Raw genomic sequence first — 16,059 nt, 5'->3', positions numbered from 1 at the left:
TTTCGCCTCTAAGCTCTTTGGATGATTAACTGGGCTCTGATACCATGTGAAAATTCCAAACTGGAATCCTATTACAGCAACTGGAAATTATTCTCCTAATCATTAATTTTATTTAACAATTTATTTATAGTTTGCTACGACAAATACTGAATAAATCTCACTACACACAAATAAAACTACGGAAAAATAAAACGTTGTAAAAAATTTTGTTTTCCCACCCTGGTTTTTAGTTTCTTCTTATTTCTCCCATGTAGTTAAATGCCCATTCCCATAACCATACATTTAACAGACTGAAAAAAATAAATATTGCTGAAAACACAAATTCTGGAAATTTTTCAGAATGCTGGAAATTGCAGAATTAAAAATCAGCAATAAAAAACAGCCATTAAAACACATTAAAACACTGATATTTTTGGTCAACTTGACCTTGGAAAAACCCCCTACAACTCTTGGGGAAAACCAGTTTGAGAGCTCTTCTTTATTTCTGAAAATTGCCTTTTTATAGCGAGAATTATTCAGCAAAAAATCAGCAAGCAAATTTACAACTTATCTCCTTTCCCGTGCCTCACAGCAATCTGGAAATTACAGCAAACAGGACAGCAATAAATGCTGTACGGCCTCCGTTTTGTGTGTAGAAAAATCAGCAAACTGCTCCTCGATTTTTGTGCAAAAATCTGTCTTTCACTATGTGTTGAATCAGCTGTACAAATCTGCTCAACTGCTGCCTTGGAATGTGTGCCAAGTTGCTGTCTCCTTCTCCTCCCTGCTCAGAAATCTCTCTTGCTCTCTTGCTCTCCTTCTCCCAATCTGCTCATGAAAGAATGAATGACCTTTTCCTCCTTTTCCTCCTTTAATATAACTCCAAGTGACTTTTGGGTGATCCAAGTAACTTTTGGGTGATCTCTAAATCCAATGGCTGAAATAGATTTAGATCAATGGCTGAGATTAAATGCTCATTTAAATCTCACTTTCTATTTTTTAATTCACCCCACTTTAATAAAGACCCACTTAGTCATTTATTTCCAAAGTCACTTTTCCTTTCTAATTTTTCATTTACTTTATAAAAGTTACTTTAAAATTAGACTTAGTAACTTTATCACTTAAAGTCACTTTTAAATTAGATTTAACTTTATAAAATTATAAAGTCACTTTAGGAGAAAAATTAAATTCTTTTGGACACTTTTCCCTAGGCCAAAGATCAAAGCCTAAGGGAACCACCTGTCCTCCGGTACCAAATTTCAACACTCCCTCTTACCGAGGAAGGTGTTCCTCACCACACCCATCTTGTCTCTGAAGTAGACATGCTTGCCCCGTGGTAAGGCTTTGGTAAGAATATCTACAACCTGCTCATCAGTGGAAATATACTCAAGTTTCACAACTCCCTTCTGAACATAGTCTCTGATGAAATGATATCTGATCCCGATATGCTTTGACCTGTCATGAAATACTGGATTCTCCGTGAGTTTAATGCAACTCTGATTATCACAGTAAATCACTGAAGGTCTCAACAGCTGACCAAATAAGCCAAACAACATCTTGCGAAGCCAGATGGCCTCACAACTAGCTAGACTGGCTGCCATATACTCTGCTTCCGCTGAACTCAGTGCTACTGACTGCTGCTTCCGGCTGAACCATGACACTACTGCTGAACCCAACCCAAAACAACACCCTGAAGTGCTCTTCCTATCAGAAGCACAACCTGCCCAATCAGAATCAGTGTATCCTGCCAATCTCACTCCATCTCCCTGCCTATAGTCCAGACCATAATCCACTGTCCCCTGCAAGTACCGCAAAATGTGTTTTGCAGCCACCCAATGAACCTTCCTAGGTTCACACATAAACTGACTCATCGTGTTGACTGCAAAACAGATATCTGGTCTAGTGTTGACCAAATACATCAAGGAACCAATCAGCTGCCTGTACAACGTGGGATCCACCAACTCGGAATCCGAAGCATGAAGCTTCTTCCAGTTGGTGATCATCGGTGTCGACATGGGTCTACAATCCTCCATGTGGCATCTGCTAAGGATGTCCACAATATACTTCCCCTGCCCCAGGAAGAAATGCCCCTCCTCCTGCCACACCTCCAAACCCAAAAAGTAATGCATCAAGCCGATGTCCTTCATCTCAAACTCCGCCGCAAGATCTCTCTTGCAGTGCTCTATGAGTCTCTCTGCACCTGTAATGATCAAGTCATCCACATACAGCACCAGAATGAGAGGCTCCTCACCAATCACAATAAAGTAAAGGTTCGGATCTGCCTCACTCTTTGTGAAACCCATCCCCTGCAAGTATGTATCTATCCTGGAGTACCAAGCTCTGGGAGCTTGCTTCAGGCCATAAAGGGCCTTCTTGAGTCTGCACACATGGGACTCCTTCCCATGCACCTCAAAGCCCTGTGGCTGCTCAATGTACACCTCCTCCTGTATGAAGCCATTGAGAAATGCGGTCTTCACATCCATCTGGTGGATCTTCCAACCCATCTCTGCTGCTATCGATATAATGGAGCGGATCGAAGTATATCAAGCCACGGGAGCGAAGGTCTCCTCATAATCAACTCCCTCTACCTGGGAGAACCCTCTAGCCACAAACCTCGCTTTGAATTTCTCAATGCTGCCATCTGCAGCATGCTTTACCTTGTAAAGCCATCTGGAAGTAACCACGGATTTGCCCTCAGGCCTCGGCACCACCTCCCAAACATCATTCTTCATGATAGAAGAATACACCTCCTGCATGGCCTCTCTCCAGACCTGCTGGCTAGCTGCCTCCTCATAGTTAGAAGGCTTAGAGTCAAGGATGCTGGTAACCATCGCCATATAGCTACAAAACCTCTCAGGTGGTCTACTCTCTCTGACCGGCCTCTTCGGCTCAGCAACAGATGTGGCATCTCTCAAGGTGTCCTGAAGCCACTTGAGCTTCCTCTTCCCTGAGCGCACTTCTCCCACCGGAGAATGAAACTCCTCCTCCTCATCATCATCAGTAGCCTGAACTCCTGACTGTCTGTCTGCTGTCCTCCTGCCTGCACCTGAACCTGTAGAAGCTGAGGTACCGTGTGAACTGTCCATCAGTGGACTCCCTAGTGAACTGCTCTGTGAACTGCTCTGCATGCTGCTCGAAGCACCACCCCTCTGGCTCGATGAGCCACTGCTCACTGACGGACCTGACATCCTCATAGATGTACCTCCTGATCCTTCTGATCCCTGCCCACTGGATCACTGCGACTGACTCAACTGCTGCTGAGGGTCTGGCTGATCCAGATACTCTAACTCCCGTGACCTCCTAAAGGCCCTGTCCTCCTCGAACTTCACATCCCGTCTGACAACAACTCTCCTCTGTGCAGGAATGTAAATCCGAAAGGCCTTTGAGGTCTCACTGTTGCCCACAAAGATACCCTTCTCTGCAGTGGGCTCTAGTTTGGTCCTCTTCTCCTTGGGTATATAGGAGTATGCAATGCATCCAAAGATATGAAGATGACCAAGATCAGGCTTCTTCCCAGAGAAAGCCTCCTCCGGAGTCATGTGCCCCAAGGCACGATGCGGACTCCTGTTCTGCAAGTAAACAGCTGTGTTGCAGGCCTCTGCCCACAAGAACAATGGCAACCCCTGATCATGTAACATGGCTTTGGCAGCCCCTATGATGGATCTGTTCTTCCTCTCTGCAACCCCGTTCTGCTGGGGGTTGTAAGGAACAGTGAACTCCCTCCTAATGCCTGCCTCCGCACAATAGTCAACAAACTCTCCAAGGGTGTACTCTCCTCCATTATCCGACCTCAAGGACTTGATCTTTCGACCTGTCTGAGTCTCCACAAGAGCTCTGAACTCCTGAAACCGCTTGAAGACCTCACTCTTGGTCTTCAAAAAATAAATCCAGGTCCTCCTGGAGTGATCATCAATGAATAAAACATAGTACTCATATCCACTCAAGGAAACATGAGACATCTGACCGCTCACATCGGAATGAATCAAATCAAGTATCCCCGTCGCTCTGCTGTCACTGCTGGGAAAAGGGGATTTGGCAAACTTGCCCATCGCACAACCTCTGCAAGTATCAAAGTGATCAGTACTGAAATCTGGCACACCTGTAGTGATCTCCAGCAATGTCCTCAAGGCTCCATGATACATATGTCCCATCCTGCGGTGCCAAATCTCACACAGCTCAGAACTGCTAGCTCTGTTGTCGATACTACTGCTCAATGCCAAAAGGGGTTGGAATGCAAACTTGTACACCTTTGCATGGCGTATACCTATCACTCTAGCTGAATCAGCTGGAGTGCCCCTGGGATACATCAACACCTGTCCTCCCCTGAACAGTACCTCATATCCTCTGTCCTCCAAAGCTGAGACGGATATGAGGTTCTTCCTCATCCCTGGCACATAAAGAACCTCTGACACCTTCAAGGGAGGTTTGGACTCCCTCTGAAATGTCACTGTCCCCACCCCGACTGCTCTAACAACTCTGTCATCACCGAGTACTACCTCAATATCAGTGCCACTCTCTGAAAGCTCTGAGAAGTACTCACGGACTCCTGTCATATGACGTGAAGCCCCACTGTCCACATACCAGATACCTGAAGATGCTCCGCTAATCGAGGGAAAAGCATGCTCCCTCTGAACCTGTGTAGCAGGTGATCCTGCACTAGAAGACTCACACGTAGTGAACGCAAACTCTCGGTCAAAACGACCAGCAAAGTCCTCAATCTCTGCTGAAGCTGCCACGTCCTGGTTCTTCCCCTTCTTCTTCTTCTTCTCCGGACACACAACTGCATAGTGTCCCATCTTTTGACAATTCCAACACTTCACCTTGGAATAGTCCTTCTGTGTGTTCCCCTGTTTATCTTTACCTTTGCCTTTGCCCCCACCACTGCTTGTGGAAGCCTGCTTCTTCCCTTTGCCTTTCTTGCCTCCTGCCACCAGTGCTACGTCCTCATCCTGCTCAACTGGCTTGGCTGCCCCAAGCTGTCCTTTCCTGATCTCTATCTGAATGCAATCATCCCAAAACCTCTCCCATGTGGGAAGGGTCTCACGTGCACAAACCCCATCAGCAAAGTTCAACCATGAACGGGGGAGGCCATTCACTGCAATACGCACCAACTCAGTGGATGGAATGGCCTCTCCAATCGCTGCCAACTCATCTCTCACATTGGTAATCTTTGTGAGATATCCAGCTGCACTATCATTCCCCATCTTAATGTTCTTCAGCTTCTCCTTCAGGACCATCTTCCGGTTCTCATTTGTACTCTAGTAGAGATTGGACAATGTCGTCCACATCTCATGGGCATTGCTCTTTCCTCTCACATGAGGAATGCAATGGTCTTTGATTCCGTCTAGAATCAGCCTCTTACCCTTATTGTTCTTCTTTTTATACTCAGTCAACTGAGTAACATCAGTGGGCACAACAACAGGGTTCTGTGCGGTATGCACCATGATATCCCAGACTTCTGCCTCCTCAAAGATACTCTGCATTCTCTCCTTCCAAACACTGTAATTTGTATGCCCATCCAACCTATCCTCCACCCTCAATCCCAATGACATCCTGATGTCCTAAAACTGAAAAATAGCACTGCTGTAGTAAAGATAAAACTGTTGCTTATGAAAAAATCAGCTTGCTGGAATTTTCTGAGTGAAAAATCAGCAACTGTAATTTTTCCTTTTGCTGTCCCAAACTGCCCTTCAGCACTCAAGCTTTGATACCATGTAAAAATTTCTGTTTTCCCACCCCGGTTTTCAGTTTCTCCTTATTTCTCCCATGTAGTTAAATGCCCATTCCCATAACCATACATTTAACAGACTGAAAAAAAAAAATATTGCTGAAAACACAAATTCTGGAAATTTTTCAGAATGCTGGAAATTGCAGAATTAAAAATCAGCAATCAAAAACAGCCATTAAAACACATTAAAACACTGATATTTTTGGTCAACTTGACCCTGGAAAAACCCCCTACAACTCTTGGGGAAAACCAGTTTGAGAGTTCTTCTTTATTTCTGAAAATTGCCTTTTTACAGCAAGAATTATTCAGCAAAAAATCAGCAAGCAAATTTACAACTTATCTCCTTTCCCGTGCCTCACAGCAATCTGGAAATTACAGCAAACAGGACAGCAATAAATGTTGTACGGCCTCCGTTTTGTGTGCAGAAAAATCAGCAAACTGCTCCTCGATTTTTGTGCAAAAATCTGCCTTTCACTATGTGCTGAATCAGCTGTACAAATCTGCTCAACTGCTGCCTTGGAATGTGTGCCAAGCTGCTGTCTCCTTCTCCTCCCTGCTCAGAAATCTCTCTTGCTCTCTTGCTCTCCTTCTCCCAATCTGCTCATGAAAGAATGAATGACCTTTTCCTCATTTTCCTCCTTTAATATAACTCCAAGTGACTTTTGGGTGATCCAAGTAACTTTTGGGTGATCTCTAAATCCAATGGCTGAAATAGATTTAGATCAATGGCTGAGATTAAATGCTCATTTAAATCTCACTTTCTATTTTTTAATTCACCCCACTTTAATAAAGACCCACTTAGTCATTTATTTCCAAAGTCACTTTTCCTTTCTAATTTTTCATTTACTTTATAAAAGTTACTTTAAAATTAGACTTAGTAACTTTATCACTTAAAGTCACTTTTAAATTAGATTTAACTTTATAAAATTATAAAGTCACTTTAGGAAAAAAATTAAATTCTTTTGGACACTTTTCCCTAGGCCAAAGATCAAAGCCTAAGGGAACCACTTGTCCTCCGGTACCAAATTTCAACAAACGCAGGAAGAAATGCTAGCACACACACATAAAAATAACAAAAATATTTTTGGACAGAAGTCCCAAGAAAAACCCAACTTGGGGAAAACCGGTGCAGCAGCTGAGGGTTTTATTATTATGCAGTAGTGAGAAATTCTGAGTACAATTGGATGCTGAAATGTGGCTATCCTACAGAGAAAAATACTAGCAAAAATCTAGTGAGGAATTTTCCTCACCCCACACGCAAACTCCCGGCACGACTTGCATACAGAAATTCGGCCCTCTGACCCTCTGCATCAGCCTTTGCACAACCTGTTGGACATCTAGCCTCAGGTTGGTCTCTGATGAAGTCGTTATGCCTTCTACTGATTGGAAAGATGCTTCTTCGACACTCTAGGACGCACTCCCGACCTCTAGAACTGAAGACGTCTCTTCCTCTCAGTAAATCGATCTTGCCTCTAGAGGTTGCTGCACTGCCCCAGCGTCAACCTCTCTGTCGTTCTTTTTCCTCTTTGTAAATGCACTCGCTAGATCTGGAATGCCTCCTCCAGCCTCACTATCTTTGCCCCTCTCTCACTGCTTAGATCTCTAGCTCTCTCTCTGGCAACTTACTGCTGCTACTCAGGAAATCGAACTGTTGAAGTGTCTTCTCCATCACCACATCGACCCCCTCTTATAGTCCTCTGTTGGAAAACCAACTGTTGGACACCTAATCCTAAAGGGTTAGTGTGGAAGCCGAAAAGACTAAGCAGTCCAAGAGACCTTGGGATCTGAAACCCAAGAGTCACAACATTGTATTATAAATGTACATCTCCTGTTAATAAAAAAATGTACTGAATGAGTTATCTTTCCTACTCTATGTTTTCCATGTGTGTTTAACATGGTATCAGAGCAGGCGAATTCTGGCCCTGCTCATATTTGAGCCACTTGTTTTGTGGTCTCTATGTATATGTCATTTGTGCAGACCTTCCAGTTCTGCCCATTACCTATAAAGCTCCATTAATTCATTGTTTGTCAGAAATCTGCTGACTCTGGCTATTTTTAGCCTCTCTGTCTGACCCTGGAAATCATACCTGCGCTCTCTCTCTGCATTACTTGCGCCCTCTGTCCATAATTAACGCCTCTGTCCTGAGACTGCGCACTATCCATAGTCTGCCCTGAGCACTGCCAACGCATCTGTCCATAATATTCTCTGGCGCACCAGCGCTGCCTCAGCCCTGTGCTTTTAGTTGCTCCTGCCTTGTGAGATTTCTACTATTCTAAGCCCATAATTCCCACAGTCACTGTATTATTCTCTACCAGTTACACCAATTTGTTGGAATTTCTGAGCATTAGTTGAATTCAGCCTGCATTGTGTTATTACCACAATCAACCTCGGCTCCAGCTTTACACAATCGACAATCGGACTTCTGCCGTTACTGGTTACTCCGGTCCCCTCTACCACTGATCCCTCAGACTTTGAGGCCGTGACAATTATGGCGAGACAATGAGATGGAAGAGTCGCTTTGAAGGATGTCGCCTTTTATGGAATTCAAATGAGATAGGAAACTTATGCTTATCCACCAAATGTCGATGTCTATCTCTGTCAGTGTTGAATTTCATTCCACAGCCTTCCACGAGACATTCATACATAGGATAGCCACGGGCAACTTTAGCCTGAAAAAAAGAATCATGTGATTCAGCCACGTGCAGATTCAACAAACGTGTTGTTGGGAAAACTTTAGAGCATACAGAACAGGTTGAAGTATGCCGAGCAAGGTAGTGATCTTCAAAATCGTTCATCGCACTCAGTCGTGCACCACAGCCAATGATTGGGCAAGGTAAATCCCCAAACTCTTCACATTGTAGGACACTAATTTGAGCATTTTCATCCTCGGGTAGTTCCAGTGTAGCCTGTTTGGCTAGAAGTTCCCGTTCTGCGTTTCCGGGTGCGAAAAAGGAGCCATCTGGAGTGAATTTCCGCCTGAACGGCATCCAAATGGGAAATTTGTAATCTCCTGCACTTTCATTTTCGTTTTCGTTTTTTTTTCTTCTCCATCTCAACTTCTATGTTCTTCTCCGTCTCGGTATCCATCTTTCATACAATCTTGCGTATCTTACCTCTGTATGCCCTCAAATCCTCTCATTGGACCTATCGAATCCATACCCATAATCAACCTCACGTATTTATTTAACCTCTCCATCCATTGACTGGTATATAACCTCTCCACATATATCACTCCCGCAACGAGTCATACATAATCGGCTCTAACACGCTTCTCCCACTTCGCAGCGGAATTCATTGAAAAATTATGGAGGTGTGGTGAAGGTTCACATTCCTTTGAAGTGTACTATGTGGTTTATTTGATGTGCAGACACTACAATCATTGTCAGCTCTAGTAGAGGAGGAAAAGCGATATCTACCCATGCCTTCCACAAGGATTCTGGAGAGACTACTTTACCTATATCAATGGCGTTTGAAATGAATAATATACAGTGCGGCACACAGGCAAGTTTTCGAGGATCCATAGAGTTTTTTGGATGCGTGGATCTGTAATATCCATGGAGGAGTATGCCGACTGTATCGTTTGATGCATGTTACAATTTGTCCCAGTCACAGATCTAAGTGTTGGGTTCGTGATTGCAGTAAATCTACACTCATAGATATTTTATTGCGGGATTTCAACCATGGATGGCTGACAAATTATTTTCTTCCATTAGATCTAGTATATTGCACACTCATGTAATGATGGATATATGAGATTCTTGCAGGAAATGATCTTGAATGTGATGATTTGAAATCCATCTGTGTTTCGGATTTGGGAACTTGTTGCTGATGCAGCAAGCCTTGATAAGTTAACTGCCATTGCTGGGAATTGAAGAAGAGTTGTGGGTGATGCGCACCATAAAAAGGATTTTGGTTCCACTGGGTTTTCTCAAGTTCACTTCAGAAACAGCTCTGAGAAAGATTCACACCCTCTTTTGGATTGATTCTTTCAGCATTTTGGCTTCTACTTGAAGGACAAATCTGAAGTATATTTGGGCTACAAACTACAATAAAACCGAAGTTCTTTTGGAGTGCCTCTGATAATTTTCGGCCCTTTAGGGCACCTATCTGAACAATTGCATGGACCTACGGCCTTGAATATTTGGCATATGTTTTTGAGGATTTCACTATCATACTGATGTCTAAGGCTAGTTTTCCTTCTCCAAAATTGCACAGTAAACTCTCATATGATATCTGTGATTCCTATTTTCAGGCCTGTGGTTCAATATAACTTTGTATATAAGGCAAAGAATATTAAACCTTGAAAGAGATTTGTCTGTCAAAGCTTCGGTAATTTTGCACAGAATAAGTTCCTGAATATATATATATATATATATATATATATCATATGGTATGAAATTGCATGGTATATGGAAGTATATTGAAAAGCTACATACTTGAAGATTTTTTTGAAGACAAAGTGGTACACCAATCAATTTTTTTGCAGTGATATTATTGTCAAAATGGATAGAATGGGTGTTGTATTAGAATTACTGAATACTCTAATACATTCTACCATGGACAATACAATTATGATTGATAAAGCCATTGTCGCAAACATTCAAATCTCTTTAAAAAATGTACAAGAAAATATTGAGTTTTTGCAGTTGGAAACAAAGCTACAGCAGGAAGAATTACAGCAGTGGAGTCATCATTATGAACCTGTTTCTGTTCAGAGGATTGAAACAGACTCCCATAAACAGCGAGTCAATAATGTTACAGTTCATTCAGATAAAGCAGCAAAGTTACATGCAGATGCAGAGGTTCAGTCTGCACTTCCCAAGCCCATCATCAGACCTTGGGAACAACTTGTCCACAACAAGCACAAAACTGGTCTTGGATATGACAAGGACTTGTCCTTTCATATTCCAGACTATGCCAAGCCCATTCAGTTTCAGAGTGCTGGATTCATTCATGACAGTTCACTTGCCCCTCATGACAGTTCACCTGCTCCTTATGACAGTTCAGTTTCAGCTGTTCCAGATTCTACTCCTCTTCCACAACAACAACAACAACCAGAGATTGTAAAATGCCAACACTGTGACCGAGTTGGCCATTTGAAAGATCACTGTTTTGATCTTCATCCATGTAAGCACTGTCATAAAACCAGCCATTTTTCACACAGATGCTTCAAAAACAAACGTCCTGCAAGAACAAAGATTCATCTTGGATGGATCGCTTCTTGGCAATGGGCATCAACAGCCAAGAAGATATTCCAAACACATGTCAAAACTTGTTCTAGAGTATTGAACAGTCTTGCAGTTGAGTTTTCTCCATCTTCTCACCTTGTACTTGACAGGGGGGGAAATGATGGTCATCTACAAGCTTCAAAGTCACATCAAGCGAGCCTGAGCCACAACCTGCCACACCAGTTTCAGAGTTGTAGCCAGAGACAAAGATGCCCGTGAACACAGATTGAGAACACTTCCTCTAGCAGAAGACTCCAGCTTCTTGCCAGTTTTGGAAGAGTTCCAGAGTTGTTGGTCATCCTTAAACCATCACAGATTGAGAACACTTCCTCTAGCAGAAGACTCCAGCTTCTTGCCAGTTTTGGAAGAGTTCCAGGAATTGCATTAAGCATTCCAGAGTTGTTGGTCATCCTTAAACCATCACAGATTGAGAACACTTCCTCTAGCAGAAAACTTCAGTTTCTTGCCAGTTTTGGAAGAGTTCCGGGTACTGCACTAAGCGTTCCAGTGTTGGTGGTCATCCTTAAACCACCGCCCTTTATACCAACATTTCAGAGAGCACATTCAGCCTAGTGCTGCCATGCATTTTTTGCACATTTTGTATTACAGCTTTCTTCTTGGACTCATACATAACCCTTCGGATTAAGGGGGGAATGTTGGACACCTAATCCTAAAGGGTTAGTGTGGAAGCCGAAAAGACTAAGCAGTCCAAAAGACCTTGGGATCTGAAACCCAAGAGTCACAACATTGTATTATAAATGTGTAGGAATTTACAGGGTAAGTTCCTCAGAAAGAATACCAAAAGGACACCGCTCACAACCAGATCTCAAATCAATACACCAGTATTTTTGACGTGGTTAAAACCCTCAAAGTGCAAGGAGGGAAACAGTCCACGGCCTGTCCCAACGTGGGTACTACAGGCAATTTATTAATCAAAGAATGAAAATTTACATAAGCTTCTCTCATGCACGGATTACCCGAACAATGACCCTCCATGCGCTTTAAATAGAACTCATGGACCAATCGGGTGTCAAGCCACGGATCAAGTGTCGGTAATACCGAGGTGAGAGTGAACCGTCGGATCACTACATATCGTGACCGTCGGATTGTAAGTTACAAAATGTACAACGGTAAAGAAACACACTTTACCTAACTCTATACTAGACCAAGTTGAACTTAACTATATCCTATGTGTCGGAATATCCTAACATCCCCCCTTAAGAACAACTTGGGATAGGATTGAAGGATTTACAAATATGACACAATAGGAGAAGGAAGGAGGCACTAGAGCCTATCCCCCCTTAGTGACAACTTCCTGAACTCCAAGCATATATCGAAGTTTAGTGAACTTCGCCTCTGTGAGAGCCTTTGTGAAGATGTCTGCAACCTGATCATCTGTTGGACAATATTGCACTTCAAGAACATGGTCATGAATGAGCTTTCTGATGAAGTGCATGTGTAGTTCAATGTGTTTGTTGCGCTGATGCTGGACTGGATCTTTGCATAGCTGAATGGCACTTTGATTATCACACCAAAGTGTGGTTGGATGCTGCTGCTCAAAGCCAAACTCTGATAGGATCTGACGAAGCCACAAGGCTTCCTTACTAGCTTCCACGGCACCACGATACTCTGCTTCTGCTGACGAAAGAGAAATAGCAGCCTGTTTCTTACAAGCCCATGTAATAGGTCCTGAACCAAGAGTGAAGACATAACCGGCAGTAGACTTCCGATCATCATGGTCACCAGCCCAATCAGAATCAGTGAAACCAACTAACAGAGGAGCTGCTTTGGCACTGTAATGAATCCCAAACTGTACTGTACCTCGAACATAACGAAGTATTCTTTTAGCTGCTTTCCAATGACTTTCACGGGGGTTTTGCATAAAACGAGCAACAAGGCCAACAGCAAAGGAAAGATCAGGACGAGTATGGGTTAAATACAAAAGTTTTCCGACAAGTTGACGGTATAAGGTAGCATCAACTTCAGGAGAAGTACAAGAGACTGAAAGTTTGACTCCAGACTGAAAGGGAGAAGGGGCTGGCTTACAGTCTTCCATGTGAAAATGACGAAGAATATCACAAGCATACTTGGACTGGGAAAGGAAAATACCCTCTTGGGATTGCAAGACTTGAAGACCGAGAAAATAGTGTAAGTGTCCTAGGTCTGTCATTTCAAATTTCTTTTTAAGGCTGGACTTCACATGGTTTATAAGGTTGGGATCACTACCAGTAAGAATAAGATCATCAACATAAAGAACAAGGATGATAAGAGAGTTGCCCACTTTCTTGGTGTAGACAGTATTGTCAGAATGACACCTAGAAAAGCCAGATTCTAAAAGAAAGCTATCCATTTTGGCATACCAAGCCCGAGGAGCTTGCTTGAGGCCATAAAGGGATTTCTTAAGTCGACAAACAAGGCTGGAGTCTGTTTGTATGAAGCCAATGGGTTGTTCCATATAGATTTCTTCCTGCAAGTCCCCATGCAAGAAGGCAGATTTAACATCCATCTGATGGACTTCCCATTTTAAAGAGGCAGCAAGGGAAAGAACAAGGCGGATAGAGTTCATTTTGGCAACAGGGGAGAAGGTTTCAGTGTAGTCAATGCCTTCAACCTGTGAAAAGCCCTTAGCAACGAGACGAGCTTTATGTTTATCAACTTTCCCATCTGGTCCATACTTGGTTCTGTAAACCCATTTACATCTAACAAGTTTGCGTCCCTTTGGTAGAGGAACAAGATCCCATGTATCATTTGTCATCAATGAATGATATTCTTCATTCATAGTTGCTTCCCAATGTGGATGGCCTGAAGCTTCTGCAAAAGTGTCAGGATCATGATTTACTGGAGCTTGAGCCAGTAAAGAAGAGGCTCTTTCAAACTGAGAACGTGTACGTCGCTGATCTGTAGGATCACCGGCAAGATCACCTGCTGCATCCCGAGTAGCACGGACCCATCTTGGAAGTTGAGGATCCTGAGAAGGTGGGGGAGGATTATCATCCTCGCTTTCATCATCTGAAGAAGAAATGTTTTCAAAGGTAGAAGAGATAGGAAGAGGTGGCACATCCGCCGGACTAGGCTCGCAGGCCGATTTATTTTCATCAAATTTTACATCTCTTCTAATGATAACATTTTTGGACTTAAATGGAATAAGTCTATAACCTTTTACATCTTCAGAATATCCAACAAAAGTACATTTCTCACTCTTAGGTTCTAAAGCTTTATGCTTTTCATCTGGAATATGGGCCCATGCTTCACTTCCAAACACACGAAAGTGACTTACATCTGGTTTAATGGAACTCCAAGCTTCTTCTGGAGTGATGTTCTCTAGAACCTTAGTAGGAGTGCGATTGATTATATAATTTGCACAATTAATTGCTTCGGCCCAAAAACTAAGACTGAGTCCTTTAGATTGCAGCATACAATTAGCCATTTCCTTTAAGGTGCGATTTTTCCTTTCAGCTACACCATTTTGTTGTGGAGTGTATGGAACAGTATGTTGCATTTGAATTCCATTTTCGGTGCAAAAGTTGATGAATGTGTTTTTAACATATTCTCCACCATTATCAGTTCTTAGCTTAAGAATTTGATGTCCAGATTGTTTTTCAACAAAGGCTTTGAAGGCCAAAAAAGTGTTAAATACTTCGCTCTTGAGTTTTAAGAAGTATACCCAAGTGCGTCTGGAGAAATCATCAATGAAAGTTAAGAAGTACTTGCAGCCAGAGAATGAAGCAACAGGAAGAGGACCACATAAATCACTGTGCACAAGCTGTAAAGGGGCTGAGGCGTGCCAAGAGGCACGTTTGTCAAAACTGTCCCGATGATGTTTTCCGAGTACACATCCGGAACAAACACCATCTCTGCAAGATACCATAGGAAGACCTGTCACCATATTTTCTTTACATAGATGCTGAAGGGAGCGATAGTTTAAGTGACCAAATCGCTCATGCCAAAGTTTGCTCACTTCATCATTATGAGCAACAAATACTGAGGGAAGATTTGATGACCCAAAGTTGTGAAACTTATACAACCTTTTGGAATCATCAGCAAGACCAGTAGCTAGAATCTGTTTAGGATCTTTTAGATCCTTGATTACAACATCATGAGGTGAAAATTCAACAATTTTACCTTCACCTGAATGAGTTATCTGATAGACAGATAGAAGGTTGCAGGATAAGGTTGGAACACATAATACATCATTAAACTGACCATTGTCTAGATGAACAGTTCCAGTCCCTACAACATTAAGAGATCTATCATCACCAATATATATATTTTTGGTGTTACAATCATTTAAAGAAGAAAACATGGCTTGGTTTTTGGCCATGTGACAAGAGGCTCCAGAATCAATGAGCCACTCATGAGAATGAGAAGAAGAAGAAGATACATTTAATGCATAACCAGACTGAGATGATTGATAATGACATGCAGAAAGTGCCATTCCGGAAGTTGAAGTTGAAGTAGGCTCCACATGGATGTTATGTTTCTTCATTGCGGCTTCCAAGGCTTCCATCTTCTTAAAGCATTTAGATTCTAAGTGGCCATCTCGATTACAAAAGTTACAATGTCTATCAGTCTTCTTCCATTTGTTTTTATTGGTCTTATCATTTTGCTGAAATGATCTTTCATTTTGAGGCTGAGATGGTTTAGGACCATTCTTTTGAGGATATGACTTCTTAGGATTCTTTGAATTTGGTTGCTGCTGGGCGGCTAACGCTTTCGTGGAAGAGTTTCCAAGATTAAGAAGACCAAGGTGTAAGAGTTTTTCTTGTTCTCTTATTAAGGAATCACAAAAGGAGTCAAAGGAAGGGGCCTTGTATTCTTGTCCTTGACAAATGAAAGCTTCCCTTGTAGAATGGAAAGTGGAAACAAATACAGAGTAGGCTGGTCCCAACTTAGTAAGGATGGAATAAATAAGGTTACCATCTTCTTTCTTAACTTTAACACCTTCCAAGAGATATCTAAGGGTCTTGAATTTGGACAAGAAATCTTCAATGCAAGAAAAATTATTAGGATCCAAAGTAAGCAGCTCATTTTCAAGTTGATGGGCTCTAATTTCATTTTTAATTCCAAAAACTTTAGCAAGTTTTTCTAATGCTTCATGAGGAGTCTCAAGTTCTGCAATGTGG

General features: G+C 42.4%; 1 protein-coding gene and 1 pseudogene across 1 annotated transcript in view; both read right to left on the bottom strand.

Annotated features, from left to right (window-relative positions):
* The window catches only part of LOC149258649 (uncharacterized), a 154,388-nt gene that overhangs the window by 76,045 nt on the left and 62,284 nt on the right, over positions 1-16,059 (bottom strand). The gene's annotated exons all lie outside the window — the stretch shown is intronic.
* LOC149258650 (uncharacterized) lies at positions 8,195-8,795 on the bottom strand (annotated as a pseudogene).

The sequence above is a fragment of the Pinus tabuliformis genome, chromosome 6 (assembly GCF_031772625.1).
Source record: "Pinus tabuliformis cultivar Carrire ecotype Pingquan chromosome 6, CPIR1, whole genome shotgun sequence".
Lineage (NCBI taxonomy): Eukaryota > Viridiplantae > Streptophyta > Pinopsida > Pinales > Pinaceae > Pinus > Pinus tabuliformis.
This window is presented reverse-complemented; position numbering and strand designations above follow the sequence as displayed.